Consider the following 15,626-nt stretch of genomic DNA (forward strand, 5'->3'; position numbering starts at 1 on the left):
TACCAAAAAAATGAAGCTTGAATCGGCCCTGGTTAGGGGGTTTCTGTGCTGTGATCCGAAGGAGTCCAGAAGATGGAGGTGGGTGCCCCCAATTTCTAAGGGTACACAGCCCCCTCACAGTGGCTAACTGCCTCTAGGTCCAGATTATTGTACAAGAACCTCCCAATGTCCCCCAACCTCCTACAATGCCATGGAGAGAGGTCAATGCAATGGGTGAGAAGTGAAGGCGTGTGTCTGTGTCTGTGTATGTCATCGTCACTCACTTAGGGGGAGATGTACTAAACCTGAAAAGTGATAAACTTCCAGCCAATCAGCTCCTAACTGCTATGTCACAGGCTGTGTTTGAAAAACGACAGTTAGGAGCCGATTGGCTGGTACTTTATCACCGTGATATTTATCACTTTTCAAGGCTTAGTACATCTGGCCCTTAGAGAGGCCGGATGCTCCGTGCAGCCACAGACAGGGAGAGAGGGACGTATGCTTCCAGCAGTCTCACAGTGGGAAGCACACAGCATTCACATTGCAAGCTGCAGTGCCCGGCTAACAATCTATCTCATGCACTAACAAGTAGCCATGTACTACAGCACTACTTTGGTGCGGCACAAACCAGCCCTGCGGGTGTTGCCGGCGGGTTTGCGCTCACACACCTAGTTACTGCCCTGGTTTGGGTACATCTGTGTCCAGTGTTGGACTTAGGCATGAAGGGCCCACCAGGGGAATGCAATGGGGGCCCATGCTTAGGTCTAATATATCTTTCCTGTCTTGCTTCTCACACAGGCTCCCTCCACTCCACAGTATCAGTACATGGGGCCTAATTCAGAGGCAATGGCTGCAACAGTAGCACTCGCACTATGAAGCCCTTTGTGGAGGGTGCTTGCACAGCGGGCGCACTGCACGTGCGCACACAGTGAGATGCAAAAGCATTTCTCACTGGTGCAACCGCCTCTGCCTGATTGAAAGGCGGGGTGGGGGCGTACCAACAGCATTAGAATGCCGTTGGGTGGGCGCTATGGACAATGCAGGTGTGTCCCGACCGTTGCTGGGGCGGGCCACGGCAGCTGCGTGATGTCACACGCAGCCGCTGCAACACAAAACATAGCGGGTACCCTCCTGCCAGCGCAGCTAGGTTGTGCAGGCAAGGAGCTACTCGGCTGGAGCAAAAGCATCACCAATGTCCAGTGCTTTCGCACCTGTGCAGGGAGGAGTACGGCCTGACATGAGGGGCGGACTAGCCCTGTGCTTGATGTCCCCCCGCATGTCAGAGAATCTGATCGTAGATGTGCTAATGTTAGTACATCTATGATCAGCTCTGAATCACCCCCATTATCCTTCCTCAACGGAGACAGCTTTCAATCTGCCTGGCAGCCATTTCACTTAACTCTCCTCAATGGTATTAATATCCCATGGGATTTAATGCACTTTACTGTGTCCTCTCTGTCCCCTCCAGGATTTTCACTCAGGGCGGGATGTACTAAAGGGAAAATGTGAGCAAAACCCAGAAAACTGCCATTTTCGGACTTCGACCGCATTTCCTATATGTACTAAACACCGGAATGCAGTGCCCTGGACCTCCACCTGTCCTGGCTACCCGGCAATCCTATGGGGTGTAACACACTCTACTGTGTCCTCTCTGCCCCCTCCAAGATTCTCACTTTGGGTGGGATGTACTAAAGGGAAAATATGGGCTAAACCCAGAAAACTGCCATTTTCGGACTTTGGCCGCATTTCCCAGGAGGTGGGAAAGGCTGATGCACTGTGATCTCTGACAGGGATCGCCGGATGGGGGAGTTTTCACTCATGCAACTCGTCACTAGTGCTTCCTGCTTTGCCTCAGTAAAGGGGTGAAGCAGGAAAAGTTATACCGGCATGATCCATGTCAGTATAATACATCTACCCCTTTGAGAGGAGGGTTAAAAACAGCAGGTGCACAGCAACAGACTTTTACCGGGCAGTGATGCGACAGACAGCATGGTGGTAGGATTGTCTCTCCACCACTGCATCAGACTGACCTGGAGTCTCTGGCTGCCTTTGTATTTACTCGAGATCCAGAGGAGCAGCTTCTGGAAAGGAAGCCAGCAGAGTAGTGCCCTGTGGGCAGCGCTCTGTTCGGGGGATGCATGTGTAAGAGCCAGCCAGCACCACATGACTGAGGAGGATGGGACAGAGGCAGAAAGGTAGCCCTGAGGCGGTGTTAAGCTCTGGAGGTGTGATTAGAGGATACAGTGGGGCAGCGCCGTAACTACCTGTGTGCCAGGTGTGCCTGGCACACAGCGCAGTTGCCCTGAGGACACATGGCCAGCGGCTTGTAATGAGTCAAATTTACTCAGTACAAGCCGCCTGTTCTGTGCCGTGCGCCGCACTGGAGGAGAGCAGCAGCGCCGGAGGCAAGGAAGGAGAAGGAGGGAGGGGGACTGGAGCCGCAGCAGTGCCATGTCATTGGTAGTAGCGTCGCTGCAGCAGTCCCCTCTCCTTCCGTATTGGCTGCCCAGCGCTGCTGTGAATGCTGGGATGCGGTTCCCTTATCCCACCATTTACAGCGGCGGGCAGCCAATGCGGAAGGAGAGGGGGCTGCTGCAGCGGCGCCTCCACCAATGACATAGCGCTGCTGCGGCTCCAATCCCCCTCCCTCCTCCTCCTTCTCCGCTTCCCGGGAATGGATCTGCCTGCACGAGGAACCTGACTGCCAGCGGGGAGAGATGGTAAGTATCTCTCTCTCTTTCTCTCTCTCTCTCTCTCTCTCTCTCTCTCTCTCTCTCTCTCTCTCTCTCTTCTGTCTACCACAATGTGTAAACATGGGGACTGGCTGCCGTAATGTGTAAAAAGGGGGATGCTGTCTGCTGTAATGTGTAAAAAGGGGGATGCTGTCTACTGTAATGTGTAAAAAGGGGGACGCTGGCTGCCGTAATGTGTACAAAGGGGGACCCTGTCTGCCGTAATGTGTAAAAAGGGGTCGCTGTCTGCCGTAATGTGTAAAAAGGGGGACGCTGTCTGCCGTAATATGTAAAAAGGGGGACGCTGTCTGCCGTAATGTATAAAAAGGGGGACGCTGTCTGCCGTAATGTGTAATAAGGGGGACGCTGTCTGCCGTAATGTGTAATAAGGGGACGTTGTCTGCCGTAATGTGTAAAAAGGGGGACGCTGTCTGATGTAATGTGTAAAAAGGAGGACTGTCTTCCGTAATGTGTAAAAAGGGGGATGCTGCCTGCTGTAATGTGTAAAAAGGGGGACTGTCTGCTGTAATGTGTAAAAAGGGGACGCTGCCTGCTGTAATGTGTAAAAAGGGGGATTGTCTGCCGTAATGTGTAAAAAGGGGGACGCTGTCTGCCGTAATGTGTAAAAAGGGGCTCTACGTGGTGTAGTGGTGCTGCTGTGCAGCGTAATTTGAATAATGGAGACTCCTGTGCACCGTAGTATGAATTGGTATTATTTTGTGGCCACGCCCCTTCCCCATGAAGTCACGCCCCTATACATTTTGCGCGCGCCTACGGTGCGCACTGCCCCTGTCTTGCATGGGGGGGGGGCACCAATGCCGTTTCTTGCACACAGCGCTAAAATGCCTAGTTACGGCACTGCAGTGGGGTGGATGTATGATCAGGCATTATGGTAGAGAAGTGATATGTATACGTGTGCTGATACTGCTTCTCTCCCATGTAAGAAAGCAGTAATTAGTGGCAAATGACAGGGGCGCTACTAGATAACACGCCAATGTGCCTGGTAAAGTATGAATGGCCAGTGGCACTGACCCATTCTGACAACTGTAGCTATTGATTTCGATAGCTGCAGTTGTTGTTGCCCCATCACCAGGCTCTGGGCTGTACAGGAGATCTCTCAATATTACCGAGATCTCATGCATGCCCAGTGGGGCCGGCCAGTGGGAGAGACATAGCGCATCAGCACTAGACTGAGGCACTGTGTGCGCTGGCAGGTATCGAAGGAGGGGCAGTTTTCACTTAATACACCTAGTCAGTGTACCTTCCTGCTTCACCTCAGTAAAGAGGTGAAGCAGGAAGTGCTATAGCGGCACAAAAATAATACATCTCCCCTAGAGTGTCCACCGTCTGGTTTCTGACAGCTGACAGCTAGGGAAGAATCTGCACTACTGCAGAGGGATCAGGTCTGTGAATCTGACTTTGAACACTGAACTCCCCATTACCTGTGTAATATCAAGCTGTCACTAAAGGAGCTAATTCGATGTTATGAGACTCAGAAGAGGTACAGCTCAGATAAACAACTAAGGAATGTTTTAGCATACTGTAACTGAAGTATTTGGATTCAAGTTATTGGATAACAGCTAAAAATAGTAATCTGTCAAGTACATGCAAATGACTACATCTAAACAGCAGTACTACAGTGGCATGCGGTGAGGTCAGTGGCTGGTGAGGCACTATAGTCATAATGTCCGCCGAATCCTGCCGATGACCCCTACCGCCACTGAGCAAATGCCCGCTACTGCCCCTGAGTCGATGCCCGCTGCCACCGCAAATGGCTTACAAACTCGCCCACATCAACTGACCCAGCCCTCCGCCACTAATTTGCATCTCACTCCGATGCCGCCAATGCCCACTGCCTGCCTGCTCATCATACTTGTGATATATTGTAAATTTTTATAGAAAAAAAAATTAGTGTTTGGGACTGGGAAGGGAGTGGGAGGAGGACATGAATGCAATTTTGTTGTACAGGGCTTCCATTAACTTAATGAAAAAGGGTCTGAATGGGTTAAAAAAAAGTAAAAAAAAAGTGGCGTGGAGTCCCCCCTCCTAAGTATAACCAGCCTCGGGCTCTTTGAGCCGGTCCTGGTTGTTTAAATACTGGGAAAAAAATTGGACAGGGGTTCCCCATATTTAGACAACCAGCACCAGGCTCTTAGTCCGGCCCTGGTTCCAAAAATATGGGGGACAAAATATGTAGGGGTCCCCCGTATTTTTAAAACCAGCACCGGGCTCCACTAGCCAGGGACATAATGCCACAGCCGGGGGACACATTTATGTAGGTCCCTGCAGCCATGTCATTACCCCCCTAACTAGTCACCCCTGGCCGGGGTTCCCTGGAGGAGTGGGGAACCCTTAAATCAAGGGGTCCCCCCCTCCAGGCACCCAAGGGCCAGGGGTGAAGCCCGAGGCTGTCCCCCCATCCGTGGACGGTGGATGGGAGGCAAATACCCAAATAAAAACACAACTCACACACCGTGAAAGTAAAAATGTATTAAAACACATTTACACACTCACACATACTTACCTACATCCCATGCCGGCCACGTCCACTTGTCCATGTAGAATCCAATAGGGGTACCTGCAAAAATGAGAGATTACTTACCTACATCCCACGCCGATCACGTCCACTTGTCCAGTAGAATCCAATAGGGGCACCCGGCACCTGTAAAAATGAAAATAAATACTTACAGAGGGGGACAAAATGAGAGAGAGAGAGAGAGAGAGAGAGAGAGAGAGAGAGAGGCAGGCTGACCTTTACTAGGAACACGCCCAGCTTGCTCAGTCACTGACAGCGGAGCTCCCCGTTGCTTAGTAACGGAACGCCTGGCAACATTAGTCTGAGCGCCCGAAGGAGAAGGGCAGTGCCGCCGCCAGGAAGGAGGGGAAATTGGGGCAACAGGCGGCAGCGGAGCCGGTGTCCCAGGACAGCAAGGATTTCAACCTGCTGCAGATCCGGGATTTGGAAGCGGAGGGCCAGGTGGAGAGGTAAGCACTGCGGGGACTTGCAAGCTGCATTGAGAGAGAGTAAGAGAGAGAGAGAGAGAGAGAACTCACCCCTCACTCCTGCTTCAGGGCCGTCGCTTTAACACCAGTCACAGCCGCCGGGTCCCACCGCCTCTTTCGCCTCCAGCGTCGCGTGGGTGATTGGACAGCGGATCCAGCACTGGATCCGCTGTCCAATCACAGATGCCTCGCTGACATGGGGGTGGTGTCCCTGTCAGCGAGGCACTTGTTGAAGTGCCGCTTTCCACATCTTTTTTCATGGGCTTTTACAGCGCAGTGCTTGGCCCCGTCCCCCGCTCTGCCCCCGTTCCCATTATCTATGGGAGGCACTGTTATCAGTGCCTCCCAAAGTCATTTAAACACATCAAATTATTACAATTAAATAAAGAAGATACTTATGACACAGACTATGTGTCATAAGTATCTTCTTTGTATGATTTTAATAATTAATCACAGGGGAGGCACTGCCTCACCTGCTTCCCCTGACTGCACGTCCCTGCAGTACAGCCCGGATCCGAGTTCGGCTCTGGACTTTTCCGCCAGACTTGGAAACCAGAACGAGGCAAAACGTCATCATCCCGCTGTCGGATTCTCGCGGGTTTTGGATTCCATATAAGGAGCCGTGCGTCGCCGCCATTTTCACTCCAGTCCTGGAGAGTGTAACAAGAGGACATGTCTCCTCAGTGTCTGTGCGGGAAAGTGGTGTGGCATGTGGGGTGGTGACCTGCTCTTTTGTGTCATTCCAGTGCTGTCTTGTGCTGCATCAGTTCAGTCACACTGGTGGTGTCCTGTGCTGTCATATGTCCAGTGCTGCTGAATAAGTCCAGTCCAGTGCAGTGGTGCTGTCTTGTGCTGCATCAGTCCAGTGGTGGTGTCCTGTACTGCCATAAATCCAGTGGTGCTGCTGTATATGTCCAGTCCAGTGGTGCTGTGTTGTGCTGCATCAGTCCAGTGGTGGTGTCCTGTGCTGCCATAAGTCCAGTGGTGGTGTCCTGTGTTGCCATAAGTCCAGTGGTGCTGCTGTATAAGTCCAGGGGTACTGCCGTATAAGTCCAGGCCAATGGTGCAGCCATATAAGTCCAGGGGTACTGCCGTATAAGTCCAGTAGTACTGCCGTATAAGTCCAGTCCAGTGGTGCAGCCGTATAAGTCAAGGGGTACTGCCGTATTAGTCCAGTGGTACTGCCGTATAAGTCAAGGGGTACTGCTGTATAAGTCCAGGGGTACTACCGTATAAGTCCACCAATATTGTGCGTGCATTACATCTGGGCAAATTCCAGCACGTCCCAAGTTTTCCACATTCAATTAATTTGGTGGTGCAGAATTTTTAAAAAAATGACAGGGGCTTGCAGGACATGCTGTCGGTGGCCTGAAAAATTGCGGGCCACTTTCGACATTCAGCCACTGTGTGCCACTCCTAGATGGGCCATGTGTTTGTGCCGCTTAGCAAAGTCATCCAGCTGCCTCATTGCACCTTTTTTTCTTCTTTGCATGATGAGCTGTTTGGGGCCTAGTTTTTAAAAGTGCCATCCTGTCGGACACTGCAGTGCCATTCCTAGATGGGCCAGGTGTTTGTGCCGCACACTTGTGTCGCTTAGTTTAGTCACCCAGCGACCTCATTATACCTCTTTTTCTTCTTTGCATGATGTACTGTTTGGGGCCTGGTTTTTAAAAGTGCCATCCTGTCTGACACTGCAGTGCCACTCCTAGATGGGCCAGGTGTTTGTGCCGCACACTTGTGTTGCTTAGCAAAGTCATCCAGCGACCTCATTGTATCTCTTTTTCTTCTTTGCATGATGTGCTGTTTGGGGCCTAGTTTTTAAAAGTGCCATCCTTTCTGACACTGCAGTGCCACTCCTAGATGGGCCAGGTGTTTGTGTCGCACACTTGTGTTGCTTAGCAAAGTCATCCAGCAACCTCATTGCACCTCTTTTTCTTCTTTGCATGATGTGCTGTTTGGGGCCTAGTTTTTAAAAGTGCCATCCTTTCTGACACTGCAGTGCCACTCCTAGATGAGCCAGGTGTTTGTGTCGCACACTTGTGTTGCTTAGCAAAGTCATCCAGCAACCTCATTGCACCTCTTTTTCTTCTTTGCATGATGAGCTGTTTGGGGCCTAGTTTTTAAAAGGGCCATCCTGTCTGACACTGCAGTGCCACTCCTAGATGGGCCAGGTGTTTGTGCCACACACTTGTGTCGCTTAGCAAAGTCATTGAGCTACCTCAGTACAACCTTTTGACCTAAAAACAATATGTGAGGTGTGAGATGTTCAGAATAGACTGGAAATGAATGTTATTGAGGTTAATAATACGGTAGGATCAAAATTACCCCCAAATTCTGTGATTTTAGCTGTTTTTGTGTTTTCTTTCAAAAATCATTCAGGGTGGTTTTGGCAAAACCAGTCCAGATTCAAAACACGAGCGAGGATCCAGATCCAAAACCATGTACCAACTCATGTCAAAAGTTATGAGTAAATGCTTGTGGAACTAATCCAAATAATTCATGATCACAGAGACTTAGGGGGAGATGTACTAAGCAGTGATAATATTGGAGAAGTGGGCCAGTGGAGAAGTTGCCCTTGGCAAGCAATCAGCAGTGATGTAACATTTATAATTTGCATACTATAAAAGTATACAGAGCAACCGATTGGTTGCCATGGGCAACTTCTCCACTGGCTCACTTCTCCACCTTTTATCACTGCTTAGTACACTTTAACCCTGTAAGTAACTGGAAGGAGTTGAGGGAATGCAGTCATGTGACCAGCACTCTGGATCGCGGCGGTCACCATGCCGACATTGGGATTCCGAGCAATCAAAATGCCGGCAGACAGAATGCCAACCCACAGGGACTATTCCCACTCATGGCAAGCGTAGCAAACCTGCAAGAGGCTTTGTTATGCTTGCTCCCTTGCTGGCATTCACTTGCCGGGATTTCAGGGTCGGTGTGCTGACCGCCGGGATCCTGAGCGCCAATCTCTCAGCCCCAACACGAGTTGAGATCCCGTAAAGTGGGTATAGCTCATTGGTCAAATTAGGCATTTCTTTTTTTTATTTTATTTTTTTTCAAAATGTTTTTATTATAATCTCTCATAGTACAAAATAGAAATCCAGCATTTCGAGACAAAGAATATAAAAACAGCATTATATAACGGTGGACACAGGGTTATCATGCCAAAAGATAGTAAGACATAGAATATTCAATTTCGTGTTAGATCAAGGAGAGATCAAAACATATTTTCAAACTTTTCCTCACATAAAACCTTTAAACATTCCAATATAGAGATCATATGTGTAACAAGTAAAGGCGGAGAGTTTATAATGTGGTTAACTTGTAAAAATGGAGAAAAATGAAAATAAAAAGTGGACAAATAAAACAGTGGTTCTCCACCAGCATAGACATATTACATCAAAATCTTCAGATATAAACACAATAACTAAAATATAATAAAATAATACACACTGCCATCTAGGAGTTACAAGCCGTCGATCCATCCACAGAGCTATCTCCAAAAGCAGGGGTTCAGACCCCCAATCAACCCGGCAGACGACAGGATATAGAAAGAGGTGGAGAGAGGACCAAGAGAAGAAATAAGGGGGTAGAGTATTTAGATGCCCAAGGGGTTAGGATGGTCTATAGTGTGAAGGAGATACCATGAGGTGGATTGGAAACATTTTTTAATTGCCTGTTTAGTATTTAAGGGAAGTGTCAAAATATAGGTACCCCAACATTGAAATAGAGCAGGGGTAAGCCGTTCCTTATGGATAGAGGCCTCCAACCAGTCCATGGTAAATAGAAAAAATAATCTAGAAGTCACCATCGAAAGAGTGGGGGCTATGCTATGGATCCATTGCTGTAAAATTGCTTTCCTACTAGCTGCTGATAATATTATGAGCAGTTTTTTGTTGGACCTAGGGATGTCCGGCTGGTCAGTCAAACATCCAAACAGTGCCCAGGCGGTAGTACAATGGAAAGATATGCCTAAGGTTGTAGTTCCATATTGGTGTACCTTATGCCAAAACTGTGATACCAAAGCGCAATCCCAGAAACAGTGGAAGAGATCTGCCCCATCCGTTAAGCATTTGGTGCATTTAGCGTCTTCCGAAATGCCCATTAAAAGTCGGCGCTTAGGCGAAACATATGCCCTATGGAGCATTTTATAGGCCATTTCTTGGTATGAGCTTGCAGGAATAAGTTTCAGAGTCAACTGAAAGTGGTTTAAGAGGGAGTCAGGGGTGACCCTTGAAATGTAGGAGGACCATTGGGACAGTTCTGGGTCTATTTCAATACGAATGCGTGTATATATGGTTGAAATTAAATAGAAGGCCGATTGGAGAAGTGTGTCAAGGGAATTAAGAAAATCGACACCTGTCAATTTGGGCAAAACAGTTTTAAGATAGTGTACTGCCTGGAAATAGGCAAACTCATGGTGAGGGGGCAAGCCATATTTATCCCTTGCCTCCGCGAAAGACAGTGGGAGGCGAGAAGTATTAAGCAGGTTGCGCAGCTTACGGATACCATAGGAGCACCAGGCAGTGAAGGGCTGTAACTCCAGGTTACCGACAAAGGGTAATGAAAGTGAATAGAAATATTGAAGTTTAAGAGGTTTCCTCGCCATTCTCCACGCCTGTATGATAGGGAATAGCAACAAGTTAGTAGTTATATGCAAGGCCAATCTGGGGGGTCTGGCATGGAGACGGTAACTGAGGGACAAGGGAGCGCAGAGCTGAGAGTCTAGAACAGAATCCGTATAGTAGTTATTATCTCCAAGCCAATCTATAGCAATACGGAGGAGGCATGCGAGATTGTATTGTTTAACATTGGGTAGGTTGATTCCACCTCTAAGCACTGTTTGGGATAATTTTTTCATGCTAATCCGAGGTCGCTTGCCAGCCCAGATGAACTTTGAGATAGAAGCATTCAGAGAAGATAGATCCGATTTAGACAATAATAAAGGGGTCATCTGTAGAATATAAAGAAGTTTTGGGAAGCTGGCCATTTTAAACAGGTTGCATCGTCCCAGCAAATTAAGATGGAGGGATTGCCAAAGGTCAAGCTCGGTCCTTATCCTGCGCAGGACCGGGGTAATATTGAGCCTATATAGATGGCAAGGATGAGAGGGGAGTGCGACACCTAGAAAAGTTATATGGGTAGTAGCCCATTTAAAGGGAAAAGTGTTCCCCCATCCCAGTCTTGCCTGTCCATACATGGCCAACGCCTCCGACTTTCCATAATTAATAGAGAATCCTGCGAAAGAAGAAAAGCGATCAATTATGGCAATTAGCTGCGGAATTGCACGGTGAGGGTCAGACATAAAAAGGAGAAGGTCGTCAGCAAACGCCACCACTTTTAGTTCTTGCGTGCCAACAGCAATGCCCCTATAGTCTCTGTGTAACAGGATGTGTCGTATAAGGGGTTCTAATGCTAAATTAAAAAGAAGGGGAGATAAAGGGCATCCTTGTCTGGTGCCTCTTTCCAATGTGAAAGAGGGGGATGTCACATTTGTTGAGCAGCACCTGCGCCACAGGGTTGGTATATATAGTCTGCACTAAATTACAGAACGAGGTGTCAAAACCCTGGTGGGTAAGTACTCTATTCAAATGAGGCCAGGCAATCTTATCAAACGCCTTTTCTGCGTCCAAATTTATGATAATGTAATTTTTGGCCTGACTGAAGTGAGTGTAAGATATCGCAGCTAAGGCCGCCCTTGTTCTCCGTGTGGATTGTCTACTCTTGACAAAGCCCATCTGTGCAGGCGAAATGAGATGGGGGAGGCAGGTCTGCAGCCTATTAGCCATGATTTTAGTCAAGATTTTAAAGTCTTGGTTGAGGAGTGAGATAGGGCGGTATGACCCTACCTGGGTGGGATCCTTACCAGGTTTCGCAAGCACGATAAGCTTCGCTTCGTTAAAACGGAGGGGGTCTCCCCCGTCGTAAGGATATGGTTATATAATCGCGTTAGTACAGGGAGGATATCAGCGTCTAGCATCTTATAGAATTCGGCACTGAAGCCGTCAGGGCCAGGGCTTTTCCCATTAGGGAGGGACTTAATGGTGGCTCGAAGCTCATCATCGGTTATAGGAGCGTCCAACAAGTCCCTCTCCTCCGATACAAGCTTCGGCAGGTGTGTCTCATCCAGAAACGATTGTCCATCAACAGCGTTATCAGTGCCCGCAGTATATAAGGATTTGTAAAAACGTATAAAAGCCGAGCATATGTCGGTAGGATCAGAAAGAACAATTCCAGAACTGTGTAGTCAATCAACCCAAGTTTTGTTCCGAGGCCCTCTGACTAAATTAGCCAAGAGTTTTCCGGACTTATTCCCCCATCTATGAAACATATTCCTGCCATAGTCATAGCTTATCTGGGCCTGTTCGGTAAGAAAGGTATCATAAATTTGCTTTGCCATGAGGTACGTTTCCTTGTGAGTGGGGCTATCGCATTGTTTGTAAGTACGATAGCAAGCGTAAGACCCGTACTGAGTTCCTGCAATTTAGTGTTGAATTTCTTGCACTTAGAATTAACATAAGAAATAATGTGGCCTCGACAGACCGCCTTAGAGGCTCCCCAAAAAAGCGGAGTATTAGATTCCTGATCCAGGTTATCAGTAACATAATTATGCCAGGTGTGTTTAAGATGTAGTAAAAAATCTTCAGAGTGTAAGAGATATGCTGGGAACCTCCAACATTTGGAAATACTTTGGGGGGTAAAGCCAAATGTAGGGACAGAGTTAAGGGGGCATGGTCTGAAATAATAATATCCTTAATTGAAGTGTGAGAGACTTTGAAGAATAGGTGTTTAGATAAGAAAAGATAATCGATGTGAGAATGAGTGGAGTGTGGGTGTGAGTAGAAAGAGTAGTCCCGTTGGAGGTGGTGATGTATACGCCAAGGGTCTAGTAAAGCAAGTTGAGAACAAAGAGAGGAGAGAAGATTAGGAGAGGGCCCGCATTGTTTAGTACTCACCCCCGACCTGTCCATGGATGGATCGACGACTGTGTTGAAATCTCCCCCTAAAATCAAATTTTGGCCGTCCAAGACAAAACTCTCTGAAGAACATCTGCAAAAAAGAGGTTGTTATATCCAGTAGGTGCATAAAGATTAAAAAAGGTGTATACCATGTTATCAATAGAAACATCTAAGAGGATAAATCTGCCCTCCGGGTCAATAAATTTTTTAAGGATCGAGAATTGGAGATTCCTATGAAAGAGGATGGCAACGCCTCTGGTTTTATTGGTGTAAGGAGCGGAGACGCATTCTCCAGTCCATGGGGCCTTAAATGATGGAGAGGAATCATGCACCCAGTGTGTCTCCTGTAAAAACACAACTTGAGGGGACATACGAGAGAGATGGGCGAGTACCTTCTTATGTTTAATGGGGCTATTAAGACCCTCTACATTCCAAGAAATTATGTTAAAATCAAAAAGTGGGGTGACTACCGGGTCTGAGGGTTGAGAAGCAGCATGGTCAGTCATACTACCCCACCCCCGTAGATGGAGAATAGAATATCAAAATTGTATAGGTAAAATGGTGCCCCCCCCCGTCCCCGTGAGCAAGGAGGGGCCAACCCATGGAGGACCGAAACACATCATCCCAGCAGGCAAGACAAACAAACAAACAAACAAACAAACAAACAAAGACATCAAACTAGTAAACATGAAACAATTAGAGGCGTAGCCTCCAGCATGCATAAATACCATGCCGACATCATGCCCCTAACACTGTGTGACCTGTAAACAATAGCAATTGAAAAGAAGAGCAAACTTTAAGTAGGAATCAACAGTCAAGTGTCAGGGTGAGCAAAATGGGCTTTTGCCGCCAACGGATCATCGAAGAAGTGTGGTTTTCCATTGATAAAGACTTGAAGGCGAGACGGATACAACAGTGAAAACTTGACGTTATCTTCAAACATCCGTTTGCATAACGGAGCGAACTCTCTGCGTCTGTTAGCGACATAAGTGGAAAAGTCCTGGAATATAAGCAACCTTTCTCCCTTGTAGAGGAGACCTTCTGACTTTCGGTAGTGGTCTAAGAGCTTGGATTTATCCGCATAGTTTAGGATCCTCATGATAACAGGGTGAGGACGCTCAGCAGAGTCTTTGCGTTCAGGGACAATCCTATGAGCCCTTTCAATGGCTAACGGCGAGACATGAAGGCCCATATCCAGTTTTTCCAGCAGCCATGTAGATAGAAGATCTAGCAACGCCTGGCCCCTCACTGACTCCGGGATGCCCACCACCCTCAGGTTGTTTCGACGGCTCCGATTCTCTAAGTCGTCAAGCTTATCATTAAGGCCTTTAATTTCTTTGGTTTGGGCCTCTATAGTGGACTGTGGAGACTGTAGATCGTCCTCCAATGTTGAGACCCTCTGCTCGATTTCATCCAAACGGCTATTATGTTGAGTTAGCTGGGTCAAGGTGGAATCTATGGCCTCTTTGAGGCCCGCCAGCTTTTCATCTAGGAGAGGCCCGAGAACCGCAGCAATATCAGTAGGTTTCATTTTAGCTGTTTAGTGACCGTAGCATTAGTATGTTTCCGTTGGGAACGAGAACGGGTGGTGGGACAATCAGAATCGGAAGAATTTCTATGCGAGATGTCCTCACGTGCGCCTGAAGCAGGACCAGAGGAGGACATTGGAGTGGACACCAGGAACTTTTCCATATGAGGTCGCCAGAGACAAATATATAAAGCAAGTAATAGTAAAGGGCGCAGAGAGTAGTTTAGTGAGGGTCACATCAGTGAGAGGGGGAGACTAGAGAGTTACATCACTACGAAGATGGCAAACATGTATGAAATAATTGCAACTCGCCCACAGCAGCTCTCATGGAGAAAGCCGACGGTAAAGCTGATAAGGGAGGTCATTCCGAGTTGTTCGCTCGCAAGGCGATTTTAGCAGAGTTGCTCACGCTAAGCCGCCGCCTACTGGGAGTGAATCTTAGCATCTTAAAATTGCGAACGAAGTAATCGCAATATTGCGATTACACACCTCGTAGCAGTTTCTGAGTAGCTTCAGACTTACTCGGCATCTGCGATCAGTTCAGTGCTTGTCGTTCCTGGTTTGACGTCACAAACACACCCAGCGTTCGCCCAGACACTCCTCCGTTTCTCCGGCCACTCCTGCATTTTTTCCGGAAACGGTAGCGTTTTTTCCCACATGCCCATAAAACGGCCTGTTTCCGCCCAGTAACACCCATTTCCTGTCAATCACATTACGATCGCCAGACCGATGAAAAAGCCGTGAGTAAAATTACTAAGTGCATAGCAAATTTACTTGGCGCAGTCGCAGTGCGGACATTGCGCATGCGCATTAAGCGGAAAATCGCTGCGATGCGAAGATTTTTACCGAGCGAACAACTCGGAATGAGGGCCAAGGAGCGGTATGTAAAGGGGAAGGTAGCAAGCCGGGGTAAGCATGTAGCGCCCTAGTCGTGAAGAGGGGGGAGGGAGTTCCTCACCACACCACCAGTATAATATATCTCAACACCAGTAGTGTGGCTCCCGTCTCCCGGTTCCCAGGGTAGCTTTGGTGTAAAGAAATACTGCGCCAAAAGTGCGGGTTGCTGCTGAATTTCTGCAGATCACAAATAACAACCACAACAGGGGGGGGCAGCAAGGTGCGTAATTAGAAGACCCTTGGTGGTAGGCAGGTCAGCAGGAGATGAATCTGGGAGCAGTATAAGGGAGGACACCTTACCAGTAATGCGACTGGAAGTGTGGTGCTGGTGTCCACTCACCTGCTCCCTGCTCCGTGCAGGCCTTCCACAGCAGCAGGGTGGAGAGAGCCGCCGTGCCAATGAGGCTGATCACGGCAGGAACGGTGGTCACGGGTCAGCCAGGGTCATCCGCAATAAGTATCCCCAGAGGGAGAGAGGCAGGTCCAGGCGCCTGTATTACGGCACGGCTGGAAGATGTTGGCGCC

The sequence above is a fragment of the Pseudophryne corroboree genome, chromosome 3, assembly GCF_028390025.1.
Source record: "Pseudophryne corroboree isolate aPseCor3 chromosome 3, aPseCor3.hap2, whole genome shotgun sequence".
In the NCBI taxonomy this organism is placed as follows: Eukaryota; Metazoa; Chordata; class Amphibia; order Anura; family Myobatrachidae; genus Pseudophryne; species Pseudophryne corroboree.